Source organism: Pelophylax lessonae (assembly GCF_965119305.1).
Source record: "Pelophylax lessonae genome assembly, chromosome: 3".
Lineage (NCBI taxonomy): Eukaryota > Metazoa > Chordata > Amphibia > Anura > Ranidae > Pelophylax > Pelophylax lessonae.
In genome coordinates this window covers 138,694,051-138,720,563 of record NC_138770.1, presented here as the reverse complement: position 1 = coordinate 138,720,563, position 26,513 = coordinate 138,694,051, and positions in this window count along the sequence as shown.

The following is a 26,513-nucleotide window of genomic DNA, read 5'->3' as shown; positions in this document are numbered from 1 at the left end:
AGATAGCATCTGGTATTGTGGTTGCTTATTTTCCCTCCTGGGCCGTGACTTGGCCGGCCTCTGGGTGGATAGCGTGGAGGAAGAGGAGTCTGCCGATCATGCGGGCCGCATCTGTGGCTGCTCTATCTGCGCGGGAGTTCTGGGCGCTGTCCCTCCTCCTATGTGTGGAGCCGCCGCTAGAGGACCAGGAGTCAGAACGAGGGCGTGGGCGCCGCTGCCATTTTGCTGAAGACCGTTCTTGGCCAGTTTGAAAAACTCAGAGAGTTTGCGTACCAGAATGACTCCTGTGCGTTTCTTTGGCATCATGGTGGGGTACAGGAGAGGTTCCCCCGTCACAATCTGTGTGTCTAGGTTGTGCGTGATCGCTGTAGTGGGCCATAGATGAGTCTAATGCCGGGCGCACACCGGAGCTATTTGCTTAAGTGGCCATCTTACTCAGCGGTCGTCACGCCCCCTCGAGGGGCTTTTAAACTAGGTGATGGTGGGGGTCCAGATGTAGAGCTAGCCAGCGGGGAACCAGGTTCAACAGGCAATATTGGGGGCATTGGTGGTAGGGTGACCAGAGATCCAAAACCCAATTAGATAATTAGACAAAACCGAAATGCAGCCTCATAATATCTAACAAGGGTATTGTATGCAACCAGACAAAATAAAGAGGTTTGTATACTAATGCTAGAAGTCTGGCTAACAAGATGGGAGAACTGGGGCTGCTAATGTATGAGGAGGATTTAGATTATGTGGGTGTTATATTCTCCGTGTTGAATTTCAGAAACTTGGTTTGACAGCTCTCATGGTTGGCTGGCAACCATTCAGGGGTATTCCCTTTATCGCAGAAATAGGGAGGGTAAAAAAGGGGGAGGGGTACAGTATGCATTTATATCAAGAACAATGTGCAAGTGAATATGAGGGACAATATCACTAATAGAGCTAGGGAGTAGGTGGAATCCCTATGGGTAGAGCTTTTAAGGGAAGATACTAAAGGGAAAGTAATATTTGGCCTATGCTATAGATCCCCCAACCAGAGGGAGGAGGGGGAGGCAGGCCTCCTTTCACAGCTTGTAATGGCAGCAAGGATGGGAAATGTAATTATAATGGGGGGATTTTAATTATCCAGATATAGACTGGGCAGAAGGAACTGCACATTCGTCTAAGGCTCGCCATTTCCTAAATATTTTGCAGGACAACTTCATGGGTCAGATGGTGATCGCACCAACAAGAAACAATGCCTTACAAGATCTACTAATTAGGAATTATAAAGACCTGACTGCGGATGTAGAAATAAGGGGCAAGTAGGAAACAGTGACCATATGTCAATTTTGTTTCAGTATAAATCACAGAAATGGGAAACATAAGGGTAATGCACAGACAATTAACTTTAAAAGAGCAAATTTCCATGAATGGCGCTTTATGCTAGACAATATTAAATCCTGGGAACAAATATCACTGGGGAAAAAATGGGAATGCTTTAAGAACATACCTAATAAAAGTATTGGCCAGAGCATTCCGACAGGGAATAAGTTTAAAAGAGCTAAAATAAACCCTGGGTGGCTAAACTCCAACATAAAAAGCATATAAAAACAAAAGAAAAGGCCTTCAAGGAATACAAAGCAGAGGGGTCATTGACAGCATTCCAGCACTACAATGATTGCAATAAGAAATGTAAGAGCGCAATCAAGGCAGCTAAGAAAGAACAGGAAAGGCACATAGTGGAAGAGAGTAAGAAAAACCCCAAGAAATTCTTTAAGTATATGAATAGTAAGAAAGTGAGGCCAGAACATATTGGCCCCATAAAGGATGATGAAGGGAATCTGACTATAAAGGACAGAGAAAGGCAGAGGTTCTAAACAAATTCTTCTCCTCAGTCTTTACAAAAGAATTGGGGGGATACAGTAACCTAGACTGTAATGTTAAAGTTAATAACATGTCACAGGAAGCACCCTCATGGTTAACAGAAGACAGACTCGGAACTAGACCACTGTTCCTAATTTCAAAGGACAGTCTACTGATGGGAATGGTACAAGCTGGTTGGAGAAAAGCCAACGTGGCACCAATATTTAAAAAAGGGCCAAGATACAGTGTATCCCTGGGAACTACAGGCCGGTTAGCCTAACATCAATAGTCTGAAAGCTATTGGAGGGGATGATAAGGGACTATATACAGGGTTTTAGTAATAAAACTGTATCATTTGTAGTAATCAGTAGGGATGATCGAACTTTTGAAAAGTTCGGCTCGACCAGAACACCCGAACTTCCCGAAAGTTCGGGTCCGGAGTCCAGAACCCCATTGAAATCAATGGGACCCAAACTTTGGTAATCAAAAAACACCATTTTGAAGCCCTAAAACCCAATAAATGCCTAGGGTTCTGGGTCATGCCCCAGAGACTATTAATCACACAAAAAAAGTTCTTAAAAATTGTCGTTTTTGATAGAGAGCCAATTATTGAAAAAATTCTTGAAAAAAAAAATTAGATTTCTTTGGATTTAGTGTCTGGGGGGTCTAAAAAGTGTACCTGTGAAGTTTCAGCTCTGTAGCATGTCCAGAACCAGAAAAAAAAGATCATTTTTCTTAGAATTTTTAGTAGTGCAGGGATGTGGCTCCGCTCCTATCACACCTTTATGTGTGTATGTGTATATATACATATATGTGTGTGTGTATATATACCCCTATACAGAAGTTCAGATGTTATGCCTGCCTCCAAAGACGCCCAAAAAATGCCCAAAAAAACGCCTGCAACAACACACCTGGGCGTTTTTGTTGCAGGCGTTTATTGGGCATTTTTTTGGCGTCTTTGGAGGCAGGCATGACATCTGAACTTCTGTATAGGAGTATATATATACACACACACACATATATGTATATATACACATACACACATATAGGTGTGATAGGAGCGGAGCCACATCCCTACAAATAATTTCATTAGCGCATGGATGGAGTTCCGCTACTTTCACACCTATTGTGTGTATGTGTATATATACATATATGTGTGTGTGTATATATACCCCTATACAGAAGTTCAGATGTCATGCCTGCCTCCAAAGATGCCCAAAAAATGCCTAATAAACGCCTGCAACAAAAACTCCCAGGTGTGTTGTTGCAGGCGTTTTTTTGGGCATTTTTTGGGCATCTTTGGAGGCAGGCATAGCATCTGAACTTCTGTATAGGGGTATATATACACACACACATATATGTATATATACACATACACACTATCTTTTTTCTCATGGCGGTCACCCTGACATGGATGAATTCGGTCACTCTGGCATTCAAGGAGCGGAGCCCCATCCCTGCTCTACTAAAAATTCTAAGAAAATTATCTTTTTCTTATGGCGGTCACCCTGACATGGATGAGTTTGGTCACCCTGGCATAGCAGTCAGAGTCAGTTCACCCTACACTACACTACGGTCACCCTGACACTTAACACTTTCCCTACAGAAACTAGATTATTGAATCTAACTATAGTGGTATATAGTACCCTAACTACACTAGATATCCCTTTCCTCACACTAATAATTGCTAAATGACACTTTTGAAGCAGGAGTAATAGAACTGCTTCCACTCTCTTCCACAGCCCCTGTATTACAGTGCTAGAGATTTGGTGGGGCTATGTTATATACTGGGGGGCGTATTCACTACTGATTGGCCTCTGGACCCCCTAGTCACTCCAATCACATTCCTATCATCCTCATGCCCCCTCAATTGGCTTTTACTGATGTTTCTGGTCCAATCATGGGCTTTTAAAGCCCAGTTCCTGTCCCATTGCATTTTGGCCGGTTCTGGTTGCCGAATTCTGAACTTTTTCCGCAAAAAGTTCGGAATTCGGCCGAATTTCGAACAGTCAATGTTCGGGTCGAACCGATGGTCGACCCGAACCATTCGATCATCCCTAGTAATCAGCATGGATTCATAAAGAATCGTTTTTGACAGACCAATCTATTAACCTTCTATGAAGAAGTGAGCTGCCATTTAGATAAAGGAAGACCTGTAGATGTAAAATTATAAAATACTGTATGTATAAATAATCTCTCAGCAACAAATTTTATATATGATATAACATTTTAAGAAAACAGAACTGGGATCCGTAGCTTGAGGACTACACATATTTATTTATTTATTTATCACATCACAATATTATATTTTTATACACTTGAATAGATTTTTATTTGCGCAACACTAATTTTATATTTATTGGCTCCTTTGCACTTTTATGAGAAGTGAAGTGTCTGCGGCATTTAAAGATCTATAGCAGGGAGGTTGCTCGCAGGAATCTTTGTCTTTTAAGACCTGTAGATGTGGTGTATCTGGACTTTACAAAGGCGTTTGATACAGTACCCCACAAATACTTACTGTACAAATTAAGGTATGTAGGTATGGACCATAGGGTGAGTACCTGGATTGAAACTGGCTTCAGGGGCGAGTCCAGAAGGGTGGTGTAAATGGGGAGTACTTGGATTGGTTGGGTGTGGAAAGTGGGATCCCCCAAGTATCTGTCCTGGGACCAATCCTGTTTAATTTATTTATAAACAATCTGGAGGATGGGATGACCAGCACAATCTCAGTATTTGCAGGCAATACTAAGCTATGCAGGGCAAAATCTTCTTCACAGGACGTGGAAACCTTACAAGAAGACCTATATAAAATAATGGGGTGTTCAACCTCATGGCAAATGAGGTTTAATGTTGAAAAATGTAAGGTAATGAACTTGGGTGCCAGAAATACGAACGCAGGTTACTCACTAGGGGGAATCTAAGTTGGAAAAGGACCTGGGGGTCCTAGTACACAACAAGCTCAGCAATGGCATGCAATGCCAAGCTGCTGCAAGCAAAGCTAACAGAATATTGGCATCTACAAAAAGGGGATTCACTCCAGAGATAAAATAATTATTCCCCCACTCTGAAAAACTCTGGTCTGGCCGCATCTCGAGTATGCCGTCCAGTTCCGGGCACCGGTCCTCAGGAAGAATGTGCTGGAACTGGAGAGAGTACAGAGAAGGGCAACAAAGATAATTAGGGGAATGGGGGACTTCAGCTATGAGGAAAGACTACAAGCATTGAACTCATTCTCTCTTGAGAAGATACGTTTGAGAGGGAATATGATATCAATGTACAAATACCATACTGGCAACGCTAGCATAGGGAACAAACTTTTCAGCAAAAGGGAATTTAAAAAGACACATTGCCATTACTAAGTTAGAAGAGAAGCGGTTTAACCTTGAACTGCGTAAGGGGTTCTTTACTGTCAGAGCGTTAACAATGTGGAATTCTCTTCCACAAGCAGTGGTATCAGCAGGGAGCATCGATAGTTTCAAAAACTATTAGATGGGCACCCTAACGACCACAACATACAGGGGTATACAATGTACTGTTAACTGCAAACACACACATCATAGGTTGAACTGGATGGACTGGTGACTTTTTTCAACTTCCCTAATTATGTAACTATGTAACTATATACAAAAGCGGCAGGCAAGGTTCAGATTGGCAAAGATTAGGGTATGTGGATAACAAGGACGAGAAACAGGTCAAGGACGTAAACAGAATTGGAACAGAGATCATGGGTACAGGAGCCTGGGGACATACACTCAGATATGTATTTTCTCAGGCAACTCCCAAGTACACTGAGCAGGTTTAAATTGTATTTCCAGACATGGCCCCAAAAGAAGCATATCACCAAGAATCAGCAGAGGAAGTTTATGAGCATCCAAATACATGGATTGAGTTATTGCAGGCTTCCGGGAAATTCAAAAATGGTTGCCCAGATCAACAGGCATAAAGCAAGGGCCCAGGTGCAAAACAGCAGACTGATCCTGCAGAGGCTCAGCTGCAACATAAACAGCTGCAAACAGTGACGCTGGTTGGTTTCACAGCTAACTGTGAAAAGGGGTTTATCGCTTTAAACTAAAAGTGGATCCATTCTTGAGATTTCTTCGTAGTTCTAAACAGGCCCCATTCCATTTACAAGCAATAACCTTGTCTTGCTATTGTTCACTATATTTCCCTTGTGGAAAATTCATCAGTTCAGAAATAAAAGTTGCTGAATATCACATGATTATCGACTTTGAAGATCATTCAGCTCACACACTTCACTTTTCTTAGATGAATTTCCTTCATAAGTACTTTCCCATCTTACTAAATTGCATAGTCACAAGGCTCTCTAAACAATTTTCATAAAATCCAAACTTAAAGTGGATCTAAACTAAATTACTAAAATCTCATACAATCTTTAATACTGTATGTGCGTGTCATTTTAATCATGTCCAAGTAATTTTCAATTTCTAGAACTCTGCAGTAATTAGTAAAATAATTCCTTGTAATTCAGCTTTGTTTGGGCACTGTTCAATGGTGACAATGTTCTATACCTGTCTCCTACACTGTCACCTGGCAAAATTAGAAACTATAGGCAGCTGTGCCACTATGGTCAACATTAAGAAATCTTACCACATTATAGTCCACTTAGACATGTTTGCTTGATACATTGGATACCTTGGTGAGATGTTTTCTACTGTGTCCTCTCACTATGTCTTCATCTTTGTCCAACCTTTGTCCCTTTATTGCATCGCCCTCTTACTACATGACCATCATTTGTCCCACATATCCACCAGTGGATCCTCTCAGTGGTCTGTATGTCAAATTAATCCTAACCTATCGATACTTGTGTGTTAGCTCCCTAGTTGCCCTTAAATAGTAGGTGTAGCCAACATCCCGATATGAAATTTATAAGGAGTTTTGGTGCCTCAAACCAAAAAAGATGGGACTTTATGGGCTGGTCAAGAATAGGGTTGAGCGGACACCTAGATGTCCGTGTTCGACGGGTTCGGCCGAACTTTAAAAAAAAGTCCGGGTCCGTGTCCCGGACTTTTACCGAACTTTTCCCGGACACCGAACCCCATTGAAGTCAATGGGGACCCGAACTTTAAGGCACTAAAATGGCTCTAAAACACCAAAGGAAAGGGCTAGAGTGCTGCAAATGGCAGCAAAACGTAATTAAGAGCATGGCAAGTGCTCTGCAAACAAATGTGGATAGGGAAATAACTTAAAACAACAAAAAAAAACAGAAAAATAAAACAATGTTCTTCTTCATCTCTGAAGGACGAGGCCCATATGGAGTAGGAGGGAGGTTGAGGTGGTGGTGGATGTGGCGGTGACATAGGCGTGCGCACAGGGTGTGCCTGGGCACACCCTAATCACCTAGGGCACATAGCATTGCCAGTGAGGAGATGGGAAAGATCTCCCTGGGACCTGCTCTGCTCTATTTCTCCTTGCCTACAGGTACATGGCCCCGATACATTACTCTCCCTGCTGGCAAACACATGCATGTGTATTTCAACTTTGGGGTGCACACCTTAATGCAATAGGCTGCGCACACCTATGGGCGGTGTAGGTGGAAGCGGCGGTGGAGGAGGACCAGGGCCAGATTAACAGCATCATGGGCTTGGTGCTGAGGATTTTGAAGGGCCTTAGGGCCGTGCCTTGCCATGCACCCAGAGGAGGAAGGGTGCAGCCATGCATGCCTAATTCAACATGGGATGCTGTCTCTGAAGCCCATAAACACATCCATGCATCGCCAACTGTCCCTCCTTGTCCGGCCTTCACGCTGTGTGGGGAGGTTCTGAGGGTGCTGCCTGGGGAAGCGAGCATAGAAGCCAGACTTCTGTGTTTACAAGTGACAGAAGAGCGGTAACAGTGAATATGGCCAACCCGGGGCCTATATAAAAGGTAGGGGCCTGGAGCTGCAGCTCCAATAGCCCCTACATTAATCTGGCCCTGAGGAGGAGGACGAGGTAGCCAACACTGCTTCTTTTCACAAATTTTAAATGAGGGTACACCCCAAAAGAGTGAGAAAGAGCAAAAATGGAACAATGGGTGGGTAAGGTCGGTATCCATTGCTATTCTGCATAAGGTACGGAAAAGTCCCGTGGGATCCATGCCTGGTTCATTTTAATGAACGTGAGCTTGTCCACATTGTCTCTGGACAGGCGGCTGCGCTTGTCTGTTATAACGCCCCCAGCCGTGCTAAATACCCGTTCAGATAATACACTGGCTGCAGGGCACGCCAGCACCTCCAAGGCGTAAAGGGCAAGCTCAGGCCATGTGCCCAATTTGGAGACCCAGAAGTTGAAGGGGGCAGACCCGTCATTCACTACATGTAGGCGTGTGCACACATACTGCTCCACCATGTTGGTAAAATGCTGCCTCCTGCTAAGACGTTCCATCTGAGCTGCTGGTGCTGCTGTTTGTTGTGGCGTGCTGACAAAGCTTTTCCACATTTCGGCCATGCTAACCCTGCCTTCTGAGGTGCTGGCGGTGCCCTGGTTGCGTTGGCGACCTCCTCCTCCTCCTCCTCTGCCTTGTGCTTCCACTGTGGCCCCGCTGTCAGATGGGAATGCCAGCAGCATGGCGTCTACCAGCGTGCGCTTGTACTCGCGCATCTTGCGATCGCGCTCCAGTGAGTGAATTAAGGACGGTACGTTGTCCTTGTAACGGGGATCCAGCAGCGTGGCCACCCAGTAATCAGCACAAGTTAGAATGTGGGCAACTCGGCGGTCGTTGTGGAGACACTGCAGCATGTAATCGCTCATGTGTGCCAGGCTGCCCAGAGGCAACGAAAGGCTGTCCTCTGTGGGAGGTGTATGGTCCGTGTCCTCTGTATCCCCCCAGCCACGCACCAGTGATGGCCATGAGCTGGCCTGGGTGCCACCCTGCTGTGAACATGGTTCCATCTCCTCCTCCAGCTCCTCCTCCTCCTCATCCTCCTCATCCTCCAGAACTGTGCCCCTGCTGGACAATTGCGTCCCTGGCGTTTGCGTGTGCAGGAACCCACCCTCGGAGCCCCTTGCGAATGACTGCCCTGAAAGCCTTGGAAATGTTACCTCTTCATCCTCCTCCTCCTCCTCATCCTGTGCCACATCCTCTTCCATCATCGCCCGAATTGTTTTTTCAAGGAGGCATAGAAGTGGGATAGTTAAGCTGAGAACGGCGTCATTGCCACTGGCCATGTTGGTGGAGTACTCAAAACAGCGCAACAAGGCACACAGGTCTCGCATGGAGGCCCAGTTATTGGTGGTGAAGTGGTGCTGTTCCGCAGAGCGACTCACGCGTGCGTGCTGCAGCTGAAACTCCACTATGGCCTGCTGCTGCTCGCACAGTCTTTCCAGCATGTGCAAGGTGGAGTTCCACCTTGTGGGCACGTCACATATGAGGCGGTGAGCGGGAAGGCCGAAGTTACGCTGCAGCGCTGCCAGGCGAGCAGCAGCAGGGTGAGAACGCCGAAAGTGCGCACAAACGGCCCGCACTTTCTGCAGCAGCTCTGACATATCGGGGTAGTTTTTAAGGAACCTCTGCACCACCAAATTCAGCACATGCGCCAGGCAAGGGATGTGCGTCAAACCGGCTAGGCCCAGAGCTGCTATGAGATTTCGCCCGTTATCGCACACCACCAGGCCGGGCTTGAGGCTCGCTGGCAGCAACCACTCATTTGTCTGCTGTTCCATGCTCCTCCACAACTCCTGCGCGGTGTGTGGTTTGTCCCCCAAACAGGCAAGTTGTAAAACTGCCTGCTGTCGTTTACCCCTGGCCGTGCTGAAGTTGGTGATGAAGGTGTTACGCTGTCCGGATGAGGAGGCGGTAGAGGATGAGGAAGCGGAGTAGGAGGAGTTAGGAACAGGAGGCAAACTGAAGCGCCCTGCAATCCTCGGTGGTGGAAGGACATGCGCCAAATTGCTATCCGCCTCAGGCCCATCCGCCACTGCATTTACCCAGTGTGCCGTTAGGGAGATATAACGCCCCTGACCGTGCTTACTGGTCCACGTATCCGTAGTTAGGTGGACCTTGGCACAGATGGCGTTGCGCAGTGCACACCTGATTTTTTCCCCCACTTGGTTGTGCAGGGAAGGGATGGCTTGCCTGGAAAAGTAGTGGCGGCTGGGCACGACGTACTGTGGGACAGCCACCGACATAAGGTTTTTAAAACTGTGCGTCTCCACCAGACGGAATGACAGCATTTCAAAGGCCAATAATTTTGAAATGCTGGCATTCAGGGCCAGGGATCGCGGGTGGGTAGGGGGGTACTTCCTCTTCCTCTCAAGTGTTTGGGAGATGGAAAGCTGAACGCTTCCACGGGACATTGTGGAGATGGTTGTTGGTGACCCAGGTGGTGGTGTTGCTGACAGATCGTCTGTTTGCGGGGTGGCAGGTGCCGGTATCACTACAGATGTGGCTGGAGCGGCCGAGACTGCAGCAGAAGAGGAAGCAGGATGAGCCAGAGACGTTTCTTGGTTTTGAAGGTGTGTACTCCACTGCAGCTCGTGCTTTGCACTTAGATGCCTGATCATGCAGGTTGTGCTCAGGTTGAGAAGGTTCATGCCTCGCTTCAAGCTCTGATTGCACAGGGTGCAAACCACTCGTGTCCTGTCATCAGCACATTTTCTAAAGAACTTCCACGCTAGAGAACTCCTTTGAGCTGACTTTGGTGCGCTCGTTCCCTTGCTGCGTTGGGCAGTAGCGGGCGTAGTGTCTAGGGCACGGCCGCTCCGCTTCTGCACCCTGCTCCCTCTTCTGCTGTGCTGGTGGCTCTGTGCGACCACCGCCTCTTCCTCCAAACTACTCAGTTCACCTGCATGACGTTCATTCCATGTGGGGTCGAGGACCTCATCGTCCTCCACATCATCTTCCACCCAGTCTTCACCCCTGCCCTCCTTGTCGGTCTCCACAATGCTGAACGCCGCAGCAGTTGGCACCTGCGTTTCGTCATCATCGGAGACGTGCTGCGATGATCCTTGCATGTACTCATCTTGAGAAATAAGTGGTTGGGCATCGCTGCACTCAATCTCTTCCACTTCTGGGGCAGGGCTAGGTGGATGGCCCTGGGAAACCCTGCTGACAGAGTCCTCAAAAAGAATAAGAGACTGCTGTATGGCTTGGGGCTCAGACTGCTGGCCTGATTTGCAAGGGGGTGAGGTGAAAGACGGTTGGACATTGGCTGCAGGTGCCAACTCTGACCTTTCTGCAGTAGACTGGGTGGGAGACAATGTGAAGGAACTGGAGGCACTGTCAGCAGCAAACCAATCTACTATCGCCTCAACTTGTTCTGGCCTCATCACTTCTAGGGGCGTTTGATGCCCTACCAAATACTGATGCAGGTTCTGTCGCCTACTCACACTTGAGGAAGGTGTTTCACTTGTGCGTGTAGCTGGCACAGATCGACCATGTCCTCTCCTTGCAACAGGAGCTCTACCAGCAGCACCACGACCCAGGCCACGGCCCTTATTTGACGGTCTCCTCATATTTCTGTAATTTAAGATCTTGCCCTAGAAAGGTTTTTATTGAATAGCGGAATAGAAAATATGATCCAAAAAAAGTGTATGTATATCACACGTACACAACCACACTAGGCCCCAATTACTATTGTTTGTACCCCTAAAAGGCTAGATGAGGAGTAGGGGGAGTATGGAACAGGCAGCACCCTCAAACCTTCAGAAGTATGAGATGAACCCCAACAACTTGGAAAGGTGGATCTCTCTCACACGTACCGACACAGACTATCCCGCAATTCAATTGATCCTCAAAGGTTTTTATTGAATAGCGGAATAGGAAATATGATCAAAAAAAGTGTATGTATCTCGCACGTACACAACCACACTAGGCCCCAATTACTATTGTTTGTACCCCTAAAAGGCTAGATGAGGAGTAGGGGGGGTATGGAACAGGCAGCACCCTCAAACCTTCAGAAGTATGAGATGAACCCCAACAACTTGGAAAGGTGGATCTCTCTCACACGTACCGACACAGACTATCCCGCAATTCAATTGATCCTCAAAGGTTTTTATTGAATAGCGGAATAGGAAATATGATCAAAAAAAGTGTATGTATCTCGCACGTACACAACCACACTAGGCCCCAATTACTATTGTTTGTACCCCTAAAAGGCTAGATGAGGAGTAGGGGGGGTATGGAACAGGCAGCACCCTCAAACCTTCAGAAGTATGAGATGAACCCCAACAACTTGGAAAGGTGGATCTCTCTCACACGTACCGACACAGACTATCCCGCAATTCAATTGATCCTCAAAGGTTTTTATTGAATAGCGGAATAGGAAATATGATCAAAAAAAGTGTATGTATCTCGCACGTACACAACCACACTAGGCCCCAATTACTATTGTTTGTACCCCTAAAAGGCTAGATGAGGAGTAGGGGGGGTATGGAACAGGCAGCACCCTCAAACCTTCAGAAGTATGAGATGAACCCCAACAACTTGGAAAGGTGGATCTCTCTCACACGTACCGACACAGACTATCCCGCAATTCAATTGATCCTCAAAGGTTTTTATTGAATAGCGGAATAGGAAATATGATCAAAAAAAGTGTATGTATCTCGCACGTACACAACCACACTAGGCCCCAATTACTATTGTTTGTACCCCTAAAAGGCTAGATGAGGAGTAGGGGGGGTATGGAACAGGCAGCACCCTCAAACCTTCAGAAGTATGAGATGAACCCCAACAACTTGGAAAGGTGGATCTCTCTCACACGTACCGACACAGACTATCCCGCAATTCAATTGATCCTCAAAGGTTTTTATTGAATAGCGGAATAGGAAATATGATCAAAAAAAGTGTATGTATCTCGCACGTACACAACCACACTAGGCCCCAATTACTATTGTTTGTACCCCTAAAAGGCTAGATGAGGAGTAGGGGGGGTATGGAACAGGCAGCACCCTCAAACCTTCAGAAGTATGAGATGAACCCCAACAACTTGGAAAGGTGGATCTCTCTCACACGTACCGACACAGACTATCCCGCAATTCAATTGATCCTCAAAGGTTTTTATTGAATAGCGGAATAGGAAATATGATCAAAAAAAGTGTATGTATCTCGCACGTACACAACCACACTAGGCCCCAATTACTATTGTTTGTACCCCTAAAAGGCTAGATGAGGAGTAGGGGGGGTATGGAACAGGCAGCACCCTCAAACCTTCAGAAGTATGAGATGAACCCCAACAACTTGGAAAGGTGGATCTCTCTCACACGTACCGACACAGACTATCCCGCAATTCAATTGATCCTCAAAGGTTTTTATTGAATAGCGGAATAGGAAATATGATCAAAAAAAGTGTATGTATCTCGCACGTACACAACCACACTAGGCCCCAATTACTATTGTTTGTACCCCTAAAAGGCTAGATGAGGAGTAGGGGGGGTATGGAACAGGCAGCACCCTCAAACCTTCAGAAGTATGAGATGAACCCCAACAACTTGGAAAGGTGGATCTCTCTCACACGTACCGACACAGACTATCCCGCAATTCAATTGATCCTCAAAGGTTTTTATTGAATAGCGGAATAGGAAATATGATCAAAAAAAGTGTATGTATCTCGCACGTACACAACCACACTAGGCCCCAATTACTATTGTTTGTACCCCTAAAAGGCTAGATGAGGAGTAGGGGGGGTATGGAACAGGCAGCACCCTCAAACCTTCAGAAGTATGAGATGAACCCCAACAACTTGGAAAGGTGGATCTCTCTCACACGTACCGACACAGACTATCCCGCAATTCAATTGATCCTCAAAGGTTTTTATTGAATAGCGGAATAGGAAATATGATCAAAAAAAGTGTATGTATCTCGCACGTACACAACCACACTAGGCCCCAATTACTATTGTTTGTACCCCTAAAAGGCTAGATGAGGAGTAGGGGGGGTATGGAACAGGCAGCACCCTCAAACCTTCAGAAGTATGAGATGAACCCCAACAACTTGGAAAGGTGGATCTCTCTCACACGTACCGACACAGACTATCCCGCAATTCAATTGATCCTCAAAGGTTTTTATTGAATAGCGGAATAGGAAATATGATCAAAAAAAGTGTATGTATCTCGCACGTACACAACCACACTAGGCCCCAATTACTATTGTTTGTACCCCTAAAAGGCTAGATGAGGAGTAGGGGGGGTATGGAACAGGCAGCACCCTCAAACCTTCAGAAGTATGAGATGAACCCCAACAACTTGGAAAGGTGGATCTCTCTCACACGTACCGACACAGACTATCCCGCAATTCAATTGATCCTCAAAGGTTTTTATTGAATAGCGGAATAGGAAATATGATCAAAAAAAGTGTATGTATCTCGCACGTACACAACCACACTAGGCCCCAATTACTATTGTTTGTACCCCTAAAAGGCTAGATGAGGAGTAGGGGGGGTATGGAACAGGCAGCACCCTCAAACCTTCAGAAGTATGAGATGAACCCCAACAACTTGGAAAGGTGGATCTCTCTCACACGTACCGACACAGACTATCCCGCAATTCAATTGATCCTCAAAGGTTTTTATTGAATAGCGGAATAGGAAATATGATCAAAAAAAGTGTATGTATCTCGCACGTACACAACCACACTAGGCCCCAATTACTATTGTTTGTACCCCTAAAAGGCTAGATGAGGAGTAGGGGGGGTATGGAACAGGCAGCACCCTCAAACCTTCAGAAGTATGAGATGAACCCCAACAACTTGGAAAGGTGGATCTCTCTCACACGTACCGACACAGACTATCCCGCAATTCAATTGATCCTCAAAGGTTTTTATTGAATAGCGGAATAGGAAATATGATCAAAAAAAGTGTATGTATCTCGCACGTACACAACCACACTAGGCCCCAATTACTATTGTTTGTACCCCTAAAAGGCTAGATGAGGAGTAGGGGGGGTATGGAACAGGCAGCACCCTCAAACCTTCAGAAGTATGAGATGAACCCCAACAACTTGGAAAGGTGGATCTCTCTCACACGTACCGACACAGACTATCCCGCAATTCAATTGATCCTCAAAGGTTTTTATTGAATAGCGGAATAGGAAATATGATCAAAAAAAGTGTATGTATCTCGCACGTACACAACCACACTAGGCCCCAATTACTATTGTTTGTACCCCTAAAAGGCTAGATGAGGAGTAGGGGGGGTATGGAACAGGCAGCACCCTCAAACCTTCAGAAGTATGAGATGAACCCCAACAACTTGGAAAGGTGGATCTCTCTCACACGTACCAACACAGACTATCCCCCAATTTAACTGATCCCCAAAGGTTTTTGATTAAATAGCGGAATAGAAAATATGATCCCAAAAAAGTGTATGTATATCACACGTACACAACCACACTAGGCCCCAATTACTATTGTTTGTACCCCTAAAAGGCTAGGAGTAGGGGGAGTATGGAACAGGCAGCACCCTCAAACCTTCAGAAGTATGAGATGAACCCCAACAACTTGGAAAGGTGGATCTCTCTCACACGTACCAACACAGACTATCCCCCAATTTAACTGATCCCCAAAGGTTTTTGATTAAATAGCGGAATAGAAAATATGATCCCAAAAAAGTGTATGTATATCACACGTACACAACCACACTAGGCCCCAATTACTATTGTTTGTACCCCTAAAAGGCTAGGAGTAGGGGGAGTATGGAACAGGCAGCACCCTCAAACCTTCAGAAGTATGAGATGAACCTCAACAACTTGGAAAGGTGGATCTCTCTCACACGTACCAACACAGACTATCCCCCAATTTAACTGATCCCCAAAGGTTTTTGATTAAATAGCGGAATAGAAAATATGATCCCAAAAAAGTGTATGTATATCACACGTACACAACCACACTAGGCCCCAATTACTATTGTTTGTACCCCTAAAAGGCTAGGAGTAGGGGGAGTATGGAACAGGCAGCACCCTCAAACCTTCAGAAGTATGAGATGAACCCCAACAACTTGGAAAGGTGGATCTCTCTCACACGTACCAACACAGACTATCCCCCAATTTAACTGATCCCCAAAGGTTTTTGATTAAATAGCGGAATAGAAAATATGATCCCAAAAAAGTGTATGTATATCACACGTACACAACCACACTAGGCCCCAATTACTATTGTTTGTACCCCTAAAAGGCTAGGAGTAGGGGGAGTATGGAACAGGCAGCACCCTCAAACCTTCAGAAGTATGAGATGAACCTCAACAACTTGGAAAGGTGGATCTCTCTCACACGTACCAACACAGACTATCCCCCAATTTAACTGATCCCCAAAGGTTTTTGATTAAATAGCGGAATAGAAAATATGATCCCAAAAAAGTGTATGTATATCACACGTACACAACCACACTAGGCCCCAATTACTATTGTTTGTACCCCTAAAAGGCTAGGAGTAGGGGGAGTATGGAACAGGCAGCACCCTCAAACCTTCAGAAGTATGAGATGAACCCCAACAACTTGGAAAGGTGGATCTCTCTCACACGTACCAACACAGACTATCCCCCAATTTAACTGATCCCCAAAGGTTTTTGATTAAATAGCGGAATAGAAAATATGATCCCAAAAAAGTGTATGTATATCACACGTACACAACCACACTAGGCCCCAATTACTATTGTTTGTACCCCTAAAAGGCTAGGAGTAGGGGGAGTATGGAACAGGCAGCACCCTCAAACCTTCAGAAGTATGAGATGAACCTCAACAACTTGGAAAGGTGGATCTCTCTCACACGTACCAACACAGACTATCCCCCAATTTAACTGATCCCCAAAGGTTTTTGATTAAATAGCGGAATAGAAAATATGATCCCAAAAAAGTGTATGTATATCACACGTACACAACCACACTAGGCCCCAATTACTATTGTTTGTACCCCTAAAAGGCTAGGAGTAGGGGGAGTATGGAACAGGCAGCACCCTCAAACCTTCAGAAGTATGAGATGAACCCCAACAACTTGGAAAGGTGGATCTCTCTCACACGTACCAACACAGACTATCCCCCAATTTAACTGATCCCCAAAGGTTTTTGATTAAATAGCGGAATAGAAAATATGATCCCAAAAAAGTGTATGTATATCACACGTACACAACCACACTAGGCCCCAATTACTATTGTTTGTACCCCTAAAAGGCTAGGAGTAGGGGGAGTATGGAACAGGCAGCACCCTCAAACCTTCAGAAGTATGAGATGAACCTCAACAACTTGGAAAGGTGGATCTCTCTCACACGTACCAACACAGACTATCCCCCAATTTAACTGATCCCCAAAGGTTTTTGATTAAATAGCGGAATAGAAAATATGATCCCAAAAAAGTGTATGTATATCACACGTACACAACCACACTAGGCCCCAATTACTATTGTTTGTACCCCTAAAAGGCTAGGAGTAGGGGGAGTATGGAACAGGCAGCACCCTCAAACCTTCAGAAGTATGAGATGAACCCCAACAACTTGGAAAGGTGGATCTCTCTCACACGTACCAACACAGACTATCCCCCAATTTAACTGATCCCCAAAGGTTTTTGATTAAATAGCGGAATAGAAAATATGATCCCAAAAAAGTGTATGTATATCACACGTACACAACCACACTAGGCCCCAATTACTATTGTTTGTACCCCTAAAAGGCTAGGAGTAGGGGGAGTATGGAACAGGCAGCACCCTCAAACCTTCAGAAGTATGAGATGAACCCCAACAACTTGGAAAGGTGGATCTCTCTCACACGTACCAACACAGACTATCCCCCAATTTAACTGATCCCCAAAGGTTTTTGATTAAATAGCGGAATAGAAAATATGATCCCAAAAAAGTGTATGTATATCACACGTACACAACCACACTAGGCCCCAATTACTATTGTTTGTACCCCTAAAAGGCTAGGAGTAGGGGGAGTATGGAACAGGCAGCACCCTCAAACCTTCAGAAGTATGAGATGAACCCCAACAACTTGGAAAGGTGGATCTCTCTCACACGTACCAACACAGACTATCCCCCAATTTAACTGATCCCCAAAGGTTTTTGATTAAATAGCGGAATAGAAAATATGATCCCAAAAAAGTGTATGTATATCACACGTACACAACCACACTAGGCCCCAATTACTATTGTTTGTACCCCTAAAAGGCTAGGAGTAGGGGGAGTATGGAACAGGCAGCACCCTCAAACCTTCAGAAGTATGAGATGAACCCCAACAACTTGGAAAGGTGGATCTCTCTCACACGTACCAACACAGACTATCCCCCAATTTAACTGATCCCCAAAGGTTTTTGATTAAATAGCGGAATAGAAAATATGATCCCAAAAAAGTGTATGTATATCACACGTACACAACCACACTAGGCCCCAATTACTATTGTTTGTACCCCTAAAAGGCTAGATGAGGAGTAGGGGGAGTATGGAACAGGCAGCACCCTCAAACCTTCAGTATGAGATTGTGTTCACTGTACCCCACAAAGATTGAGTTCACTGCACCCCACAATGATTGTGTTCACTGCACCCCACAAAGATTGTGTTCACTGCACCTCACAAAGATTGTGTTCACTGTACCCCCCAAAGATTGTGTTCACTGCACCCCACAAAGATTCTGTTCACTGTACCCCACAAAGATTGTGTTCACTGCACCCCAAAAAGATTGTGTTCACTGCACCCCAAAAAGGATGTTGTTCACTGCACCCCAAAAAGGATGTTGTTCACTCCACCCCAAAAAGATTGTGTTCACTGCACCCCACAAAGATTGTGTTCACTGCACCCCAAAAAGATTGTGTTCACTGCACCCCAAAAATGATTTTGTTCACTGCACCCCAAAAAGGATTTTGTTCACTGCACCCCAAAAAGGATGTTGTTCACTCCACCCCAAAAAGATTGTGTTCACTGCACCCCAAAAAGATTGTGTTCACTGCACCCCACAAAGGATTTTGTTCACTGCACCCCAAAAAGATTGTGTTCACTGCACCCCAAAAAGGATGTTGTTCACTGCACCCCAAAAAGGATTTTGTTCACTGCACCCCAAAAAGATTGTGTTCACTGCACCCCACAAAGGATTTTGTTCACTGCACCCCACAAAGATTGTGTTCACTGCACACCAAAAAGGATTGTGTTCACTGCACCCCAAAAAGATTTTGTTCACTGCACCCCAAAAAGATTGTGTTCACTGCAGCCCAAAAAGATTGTGTTCACTGCAGCCCAAAAAGATTGTGTTCACTGCAGCCCAAAAAGATTGTGTTCACTGCAGCCCAAAAAGATTGTGTTCACTGCAGCCCAAAAAGATTGTGTTCACTGCAGCTCACACACAGAAAAATGGATGTGGATCACTGACACCTGCCTATCTCCAATCCCACACCACACAGCAATATCGATTGTAGTTTGTAGAACACAGTTTCCCTAAAATTCAGCAGACTCTGTCCCTAACAGGATTGAGAAGAGATCGTAGATCAGGATTGAGTGCAGACCCCACCCCCCACACAGCAATATCGATTGTAGTTTGTAGAAGACACTGACCCTATATAATTCAGCAGACTCTATCCCTAAAATGCCTACAACTCGCCCTGCCTAAACACTCCGACCTGTCCCTCAATTCTATCCGGACACAAATGGTTTTTTCCTGCCTATCTTTCCCTAATCAGCAGCCAGCACGTTGATGTGTGCTCTGTCCCTGAATCTAAGCAGCATAATGACGCCGCTGCGGCTGCCTCGAACTTATAAAGACTTGGTCACATGCTTCAGACGGCCAATCACAGCTACTGAGACATTTGCAGGCATGGCTGGGATGGCTTAAGGCACACCAGTTAAACGATTGTTGATTGGCTGTTGAAAGCCCGCCATGAAAAGAGCGCCAAAGCATGCAAAACCCGGAAATAAAACGACCGAACACGGATTTTTACCCGAACATACAGTAAAGTGTCCGTGTCCGTGTTCGGGTACAAAAAATCCAATTATTCGGTACGAACACGAATAATACAGTCCGTGTTCGCTCAACACTAGTCAAGAAATAATAGAGTATATAAAAAAGTATATCACAATTTATTACATAAGTCATAATACAATAAAGAAAAATGAGTGCAAATGGGTTATAGACCCATGTGTGTAGTGAAGGATAAGATGGAAGAGGTGACAAAGTGAATGGTGAACATAGATATAATTCTCTGTCTGTTCCGGCTCATATGTGAGACTCTGGAATGTGTTGAGAGAGAGTGTATATCTCTAATTTCCAACGCGTTTCGGCATTCTATATGTTGCCTTTATCAAGGAAAGAGGGTTGGTCACCATATCTGGAAAATATATGGTAAAAATAATAAGTTGTTTGCATTATATGTGAATATTTCCAGTAAATAGGAAAAAGAGGAGTATATCAACATACTTGTGACATTGGCGTCAGGTCCCGGACCTTGTTATCTGTTCTCTCAAAATATTGCACACAGGATTTGGGGGAATCACTGTCTCTATGGTGAGAAGGAGTTTAGGTGAATTTGTTGAAATATTGGAATGGTTTGTGTAGAAATTTCTACACAAACCATTCCAATATTTCAACAAATTCACCTAAACTCCTTCTCACCATAGAGACAGTGATTCCCCCAAATCCTGTGTGCAATATTTTGAGAGAACAGATAACAAGGTCCGGGACCTGACGCCAATGTCACAAGTATGTTGATATACTCCTCTTTTTCCTATTTACTGGAAATATTCACATATAATGCAAACAACTTATTATTTTTACCATATATTTTCCAGATATGGTGACCAACCCTCTTTCCTTGATAAAGGCAACATATAGAATGCCGAAACGCGTTGGAAATTAGAGATATACACTCTCTCTCAACACATTCCAGAGTCTCACATATGAGCCGGAACAGACAGAGAATTATATCTATGTTCACCATTCACTTTGTCACCTCTTCCATCTTATCCTTCACTACACACATGGGTCTATAACCCATTTGCACTCATTTTTCTTTATTGTATTATGACTTATGTAATAAATTGTGATATACTTTTTTATATACTCTATTATTTCTTGACCAGCCCATAAAGTCCCATCTTTTTTGGTTTGAGGCACCAAAACTCCTTATAAATAATCCTAACCTATCATCTTCTTAATTCAATAGGTCCTCATCTGCCTGATGTCTTGTATAGTACCGTGACTTTAATCTATTACATAAATACTGCAACCTCTAGGGATAAGATAACTCCAACCGCTTTCTCTTTTCAATTACAGGCTTCATAGAATGAATTATTAAAGTTGTGCTGACATGATTCATGGCATGCAAAAGGTACACTCTCTTATCTGAAAATGATAATGAGTTCAAGATCCCAAATTATCCATAAAAGTTTGCATACCAACAAAGAAGTGTCTTGTTTAAAATTTAAATCCTAGTTGTTAACTGTCTGCAGCCAATATTCACGAGCTCCCTCTACAACTGACAGTGCCGTGTCTTTTTTAAATATCTTTATCCAATTTTTATAAAAATAAAATATTTTAAATTGTGAGATACAGAGGTGCCAGTGTTGAAGATTGTTAACCAGCTTCCAATATCTGTTTTTCAGCTGTAGACTGGTGGAGGGTCATTTTTGGATGGATATGTTTTGAGTACAATTGATAGTTTGCACCTGCAGCCTAAAAAATTGTGACTGGGTGAAACTGTGGGTCCAAAACTGGAACCTTACAAAGGTCATTCAAAAAAGTGTTCACAGTGCATAATGTTTACTAGGCGTATTGTTTTATCTGAAGTTCACTCTTAAAGGGGTTTCTACTTTAGAAATGACCCTTTTTCAGAGTCTGTTAGGTAGATGAATGGATATCGTCTCTTCCCAACCTTTTTCCTTAAATAATTGATTCAAACGTGGTTCCTGAGAAATTGGTCTACCAATTTAAAAATATAATGGCGCTCTCAATATACCCTTATTTCCAAAGCAGAGTTTGATGTTATCTAATCTGATATTTTAAAGCAATAGCAAACAAGCTACATTAGACAAAAATGGCACAAATATTAGCAAAAAAAAAATTGCCTCTTACTTTCTGTCAATAGTAATGTAAGTCCTTGAAAGTCGGTGATATTAATGTAAGTCCTTGAAAGTCCAACACTAAACAAAACAGTTTTTTCACAGGTGCAACACCTCACTGAAGCAAGGATGGGTACATCTCACTAATACACATATAAGGAAAAACAGAGAAAAAGAGGGCAGCACTGACATAGTCTAGGGGCTCTGTCCTGAAATGCGTAGCCAGACCCTCCTTGCTCATAGTCATTGTCATTGGGCTAAAGGAATCCGTCTGCAGTACTTGTACGCTGCCCCTCCATGTCAAACTCTGCTTAGCTCAGCCACTTCCCTAACAAATTCTGCTGCATTTGACCAGCTTCTATTACACCATCAGCCGAGTACCATTCATCATGGGAGGAATAACCAAGAGAACTGAGTTGTTAGATATGTTGATTTTTATTTTTTTACAGTGAATGCATTATTGCGTGTTTTTATCATTATAAAGCAAAACATACCTAAGTCAAAATAGTTAAGTACCGCTGCTGACACTTATGTACAAGATGAATAATATGAAATATATATAAAGTAGTGCCACGTAGTACTCAAAAATAATATACCAGGTGAATGTATGCAAATATTTAAAACAAAATCAGATGATCACAACTAGAATACTTAAAATTTTAGAAGAATATGAAAAACAAAGTATCTGTGTATTTACCTTAAAAAACTTCCAGGAATCAATCAAAAAATGAGTCCACAAAATTAACTATATGTACTCAGTTTGTAAATATATGTATTTTATGTATTCCATGGCATAGACCACTCCTTCCGTCTTGAATGTTATGAAGTCATGTATCTCATGCTGTCTACCAGTGCTGGTTCCATGGAACATCTTCCTTCTTTTCTGATTGTTCTTATTCCTTGTACACCCACAACATACAGGCATAAAAACCTTTTGCATCAAACAAATCCTTTACCACATTCTGCACCATCCTATGTCTAAGGGTTGGCCCTTTTTTGTAAATAAATTTGCATCTGGTGGGCAAAATGTCTTTTTAAATTCTGTCCCCTTTTTGTATAAGCCAATGTTTTTCTATAATACGGTCTACTTTTTTTTAATTAGATTGTTGTAAATCAATACTAAGGCCATTGCCTGTTGATCTAGAGGTATATCCTTAATCAAATGTTCTCTATCCATGATGTTTACCTCCTGAATGCTTTTACTATATATTCTTTACTATAACCTTTGTCTATAAACATGTGACCCAATCTTTTTGCTTGCTGTTTGACGTTTTCTGTGCAATTCCTTTTAGGTCTCATTAATTGCCCTTTGGGGATATTCCTCAACCAGTTATTATGGTGACAGCCATCCAAGGGGATATAGCTGTTCCTAACTGTCAGCTTGAATCTTGTGCACATTTTTTTCTTCCCTGCGTCTACGGTCATGGCCAAAAGTTTTGAGAATAATACAAATATTTATTTTCACAAAGTCTGCTGCATCAGTTTTTATGAGGCAGTTTGCATTTACTCCAGAATGTTATGAAGAGTGATCAGATGAATTGCAATTAATTGCAAAGTCCCTCTTTGCCATGAAAATTAACTTAATCCCATAAAAAAAACATTTCCACTGAATTTGTGAAGGCTTCAGGGCACCCAAGAAAGTCCAGTAAGCACCAGGACCATCTCCCACAGTTGATTCAGCTGCAGGATTGGGGCACCAGCAGTACAGAGCTTGCTCAGGAATGGTGTAGGCAGGTGTGAGTGCATCAGCATGCACAGTGGGGCGAAGACTTTTGGAGGATGGCCTGGTGTCAAGAAGGGCAGCAAAGAAGACACTTCTCTCCAGGAAAAACATCATGGACAGACTGATATTCTGCAAAAGGTACAGAGATAGGACTGCTGAGGACTGGGGTAAAGTCATTTTCTCTGATGTATCCCCTTTCCGATTGTTTGGGGCATCCAGCAAAAAACCTTGTTCGGAGAAGAAAAGGTGAGCGATACCGTCAGTCCTGTGTCATGCCAAGAGTAAAGCATCCTGAAACCATTCATGTGTGGGGTTTCTTCTCAGCCAAGGGAGCGGGCTCACTCCAAATTTTGCCTAAGAATATAGCCATGGATAAAGAATGGTACAAAAACATCCTATGAGGGCAACTTCTCCCAACCATCAAACAACAGTTTGGTGACAAACAATGCCAGCATGATGGAGCACCTTGCCATAAGGCAAAAGTCATAACTAAGTGGCTTGGGGAACAAAACATTACATTTTTGGGTCCATGGCCAGAAAACTCCCCAGACCTTAATCCCATTTAAAACTTTTGGTCAATCCTCAAGAGGCGGATGAAAAAAAAAACCTCACAAATTCTGGCAAACTTCAAGCATTGATTATGCAAGAATGAGCTGGCATCAGTCAGGATGTAGCCCAGAAGTTGGTTGACAGCATGCCAGGGCGAATTGCAGAGAAATTAAAAAAGAAGGGTCAACTTTTGAAACATTGAGTCTTTGCATAAACTTAAAGTAATTGTCAATAAAAGCCATTGACACTTATGAAATGCTTGTAATTATACTTCAGTATACCATACTAACATCTGACAACAAGATTTAAAAACACTTAAGAAAAATAATTTGTGAACATTAATATTTGTGTCACTCTAAAAACTTTTGGCCATGGCTGTACATAGATCTCCAAATCCAGAAAGTCTATTTTGCTGGTACTTACTTCCAGAAAGTTTTTTAACCACTTGACGACTGCCCGCCGCAGATTTACTGTGGCAGGCAGCCGCTCCTGGGCATATCGACGTAGCTCTAAGTCGCTCATTCACTCTGGGGCGCACTCCCACTTGCCCCCGGCCCCCGCCGATGGTCTGATTAATTTCAGAACCGATCAGTCATCAGGTCCAAGCCAATGATTTTTGGCCTGGACCTGTTGATCGGTCCTGACCAATCACAGACCTAGCTGTGCCTGTGTAATGTAAACACAGGAACAGAAAACATGCTCTCTTCCCTCCCCAAATCCTTTTTGGATTCCAGCACGAGAGAAGAGAGGATCAAACATGAGTACTGCACAAAGCACACACACATACACACATACACACCTAGATAGGCACATTTAACCCCTGATCACCCCCCCCCCAGTTAACCCCTACACCCCCTGTCACATTGCACACTATATACAGTATATAGCAGTTTTCTATATTTCTGTAATAGTGTGACTTGTGACTTGGTTTAGTGCTAGCGACCGTTACTTTTAGGCTTAGGATACCCGCCACCCCCCCAATAAAGATTTAACCTCCTGATCACCCCCAGTTAACCCCCTCACCCCTGTCACATTGCACACGATATATAGGTATATCGTGGTTTTCTGTATTTCTGTAATAGTGTGATTGTGACTTGATTTAGTGCTAGTGAGTTAGTTTCTGTCCCAAATAGGTTTAGAGTACCCCCTGATTACCCCCAGTTAACCTCTTCATTGCCCTGTCACAGTGTCACTTTTATAGTGTACAGTTTTTTTTCTGATCACTATTATTAGTGTCACAGGTGACATTAGTTAGCGTTAATGCTAGTTAACATCAGTCTAGGACAGCGCAGATCCCCACCGCATAGTTAGAAATATTAGTTAACCCTTTGATTGTCATTAACACACACATACACACACCAAAAACCTCTATAACTAGTATAGTATCTGAATGGATCAATATCTTTGATCTGATCAGAACTATACTAGCGTCCCCAATAGTTTTGGATTCCCAAAATGCAGCGTTAGCAGGATCGGTCACAACACCTGCCAGCACCTGCGTTTAGCCCCTCCGCCCAGCCAACCCCACCCCACCCCCCCCCCCCCAGGCAAGTGCAGTAATCAATAGATTACTGTCACTTCCAAAAACACAACACACAAACCGCAGCATTACCAGAGTCAGGCCTGATCTCTGCTAGTACTAGCAGTTTTTTTGTAGCGGATGAAATAGTCCTCGACAACAAGGTGCTTTTTTATCTGTGAGTCACACTAGTGTACCTGTAAATTTATTGGCTAAAATGTCCAAACTGTGGTACAGTAGTGAAGAGGCCTACAGCATACCGACCCTGTCAGAGGAGAGCGATGGGGAAGCCTCACTGGCAGAATCAGGGTCAGTATACAAGTCTGTAGACAGCAGTGGCTCCCTGACAGATATCTCTGATGACGGAGGGGTCCCTGCTAAGGTCAGGCGTACCCGACCCCATTCTGAAGTTGCTGAGGTGCAGAGATCGCAGGGTGCTGGTATGAGCAGAGTGTTGGTACTAGTGCCGCTCACACTTCTGGTGAACTGGCAAGCACCAGTGGTCTAGTACACCCTGGTCGTAGACAAACCAGCACTGCAGTAAGACTTGGTGATGTGGCATGTCCCATAAGTGCAGTTGAAGCTGGTGCGGTGGCTAGCACAAGTAGTGGCCCACAGCCACCAAGAATTCAAAGACAAGCCCATAGAGCCCATAGTGCCTTACCTGAAGCGCTGGCATATCCTAATTGGCAGCCCACAGATTCTACAGTGCCCGTACTTCCCCCATTCACTGCCCAACCCGGAATTCAGGTGGAAACAGCTAATTTTACTCCCCTTAATTTTTTTGAGCTGTTTTTCATGGAAGATCTTTACAGATCTATTGTGGACCAAAGCAATTTATATGCTGGTCAATTTATCGCCGCCAATCCCAATTCGTCCCTTGCCAGACCATTCGGCTGGATACCTATAACGGTTTCTGGGTTTAAGACTTT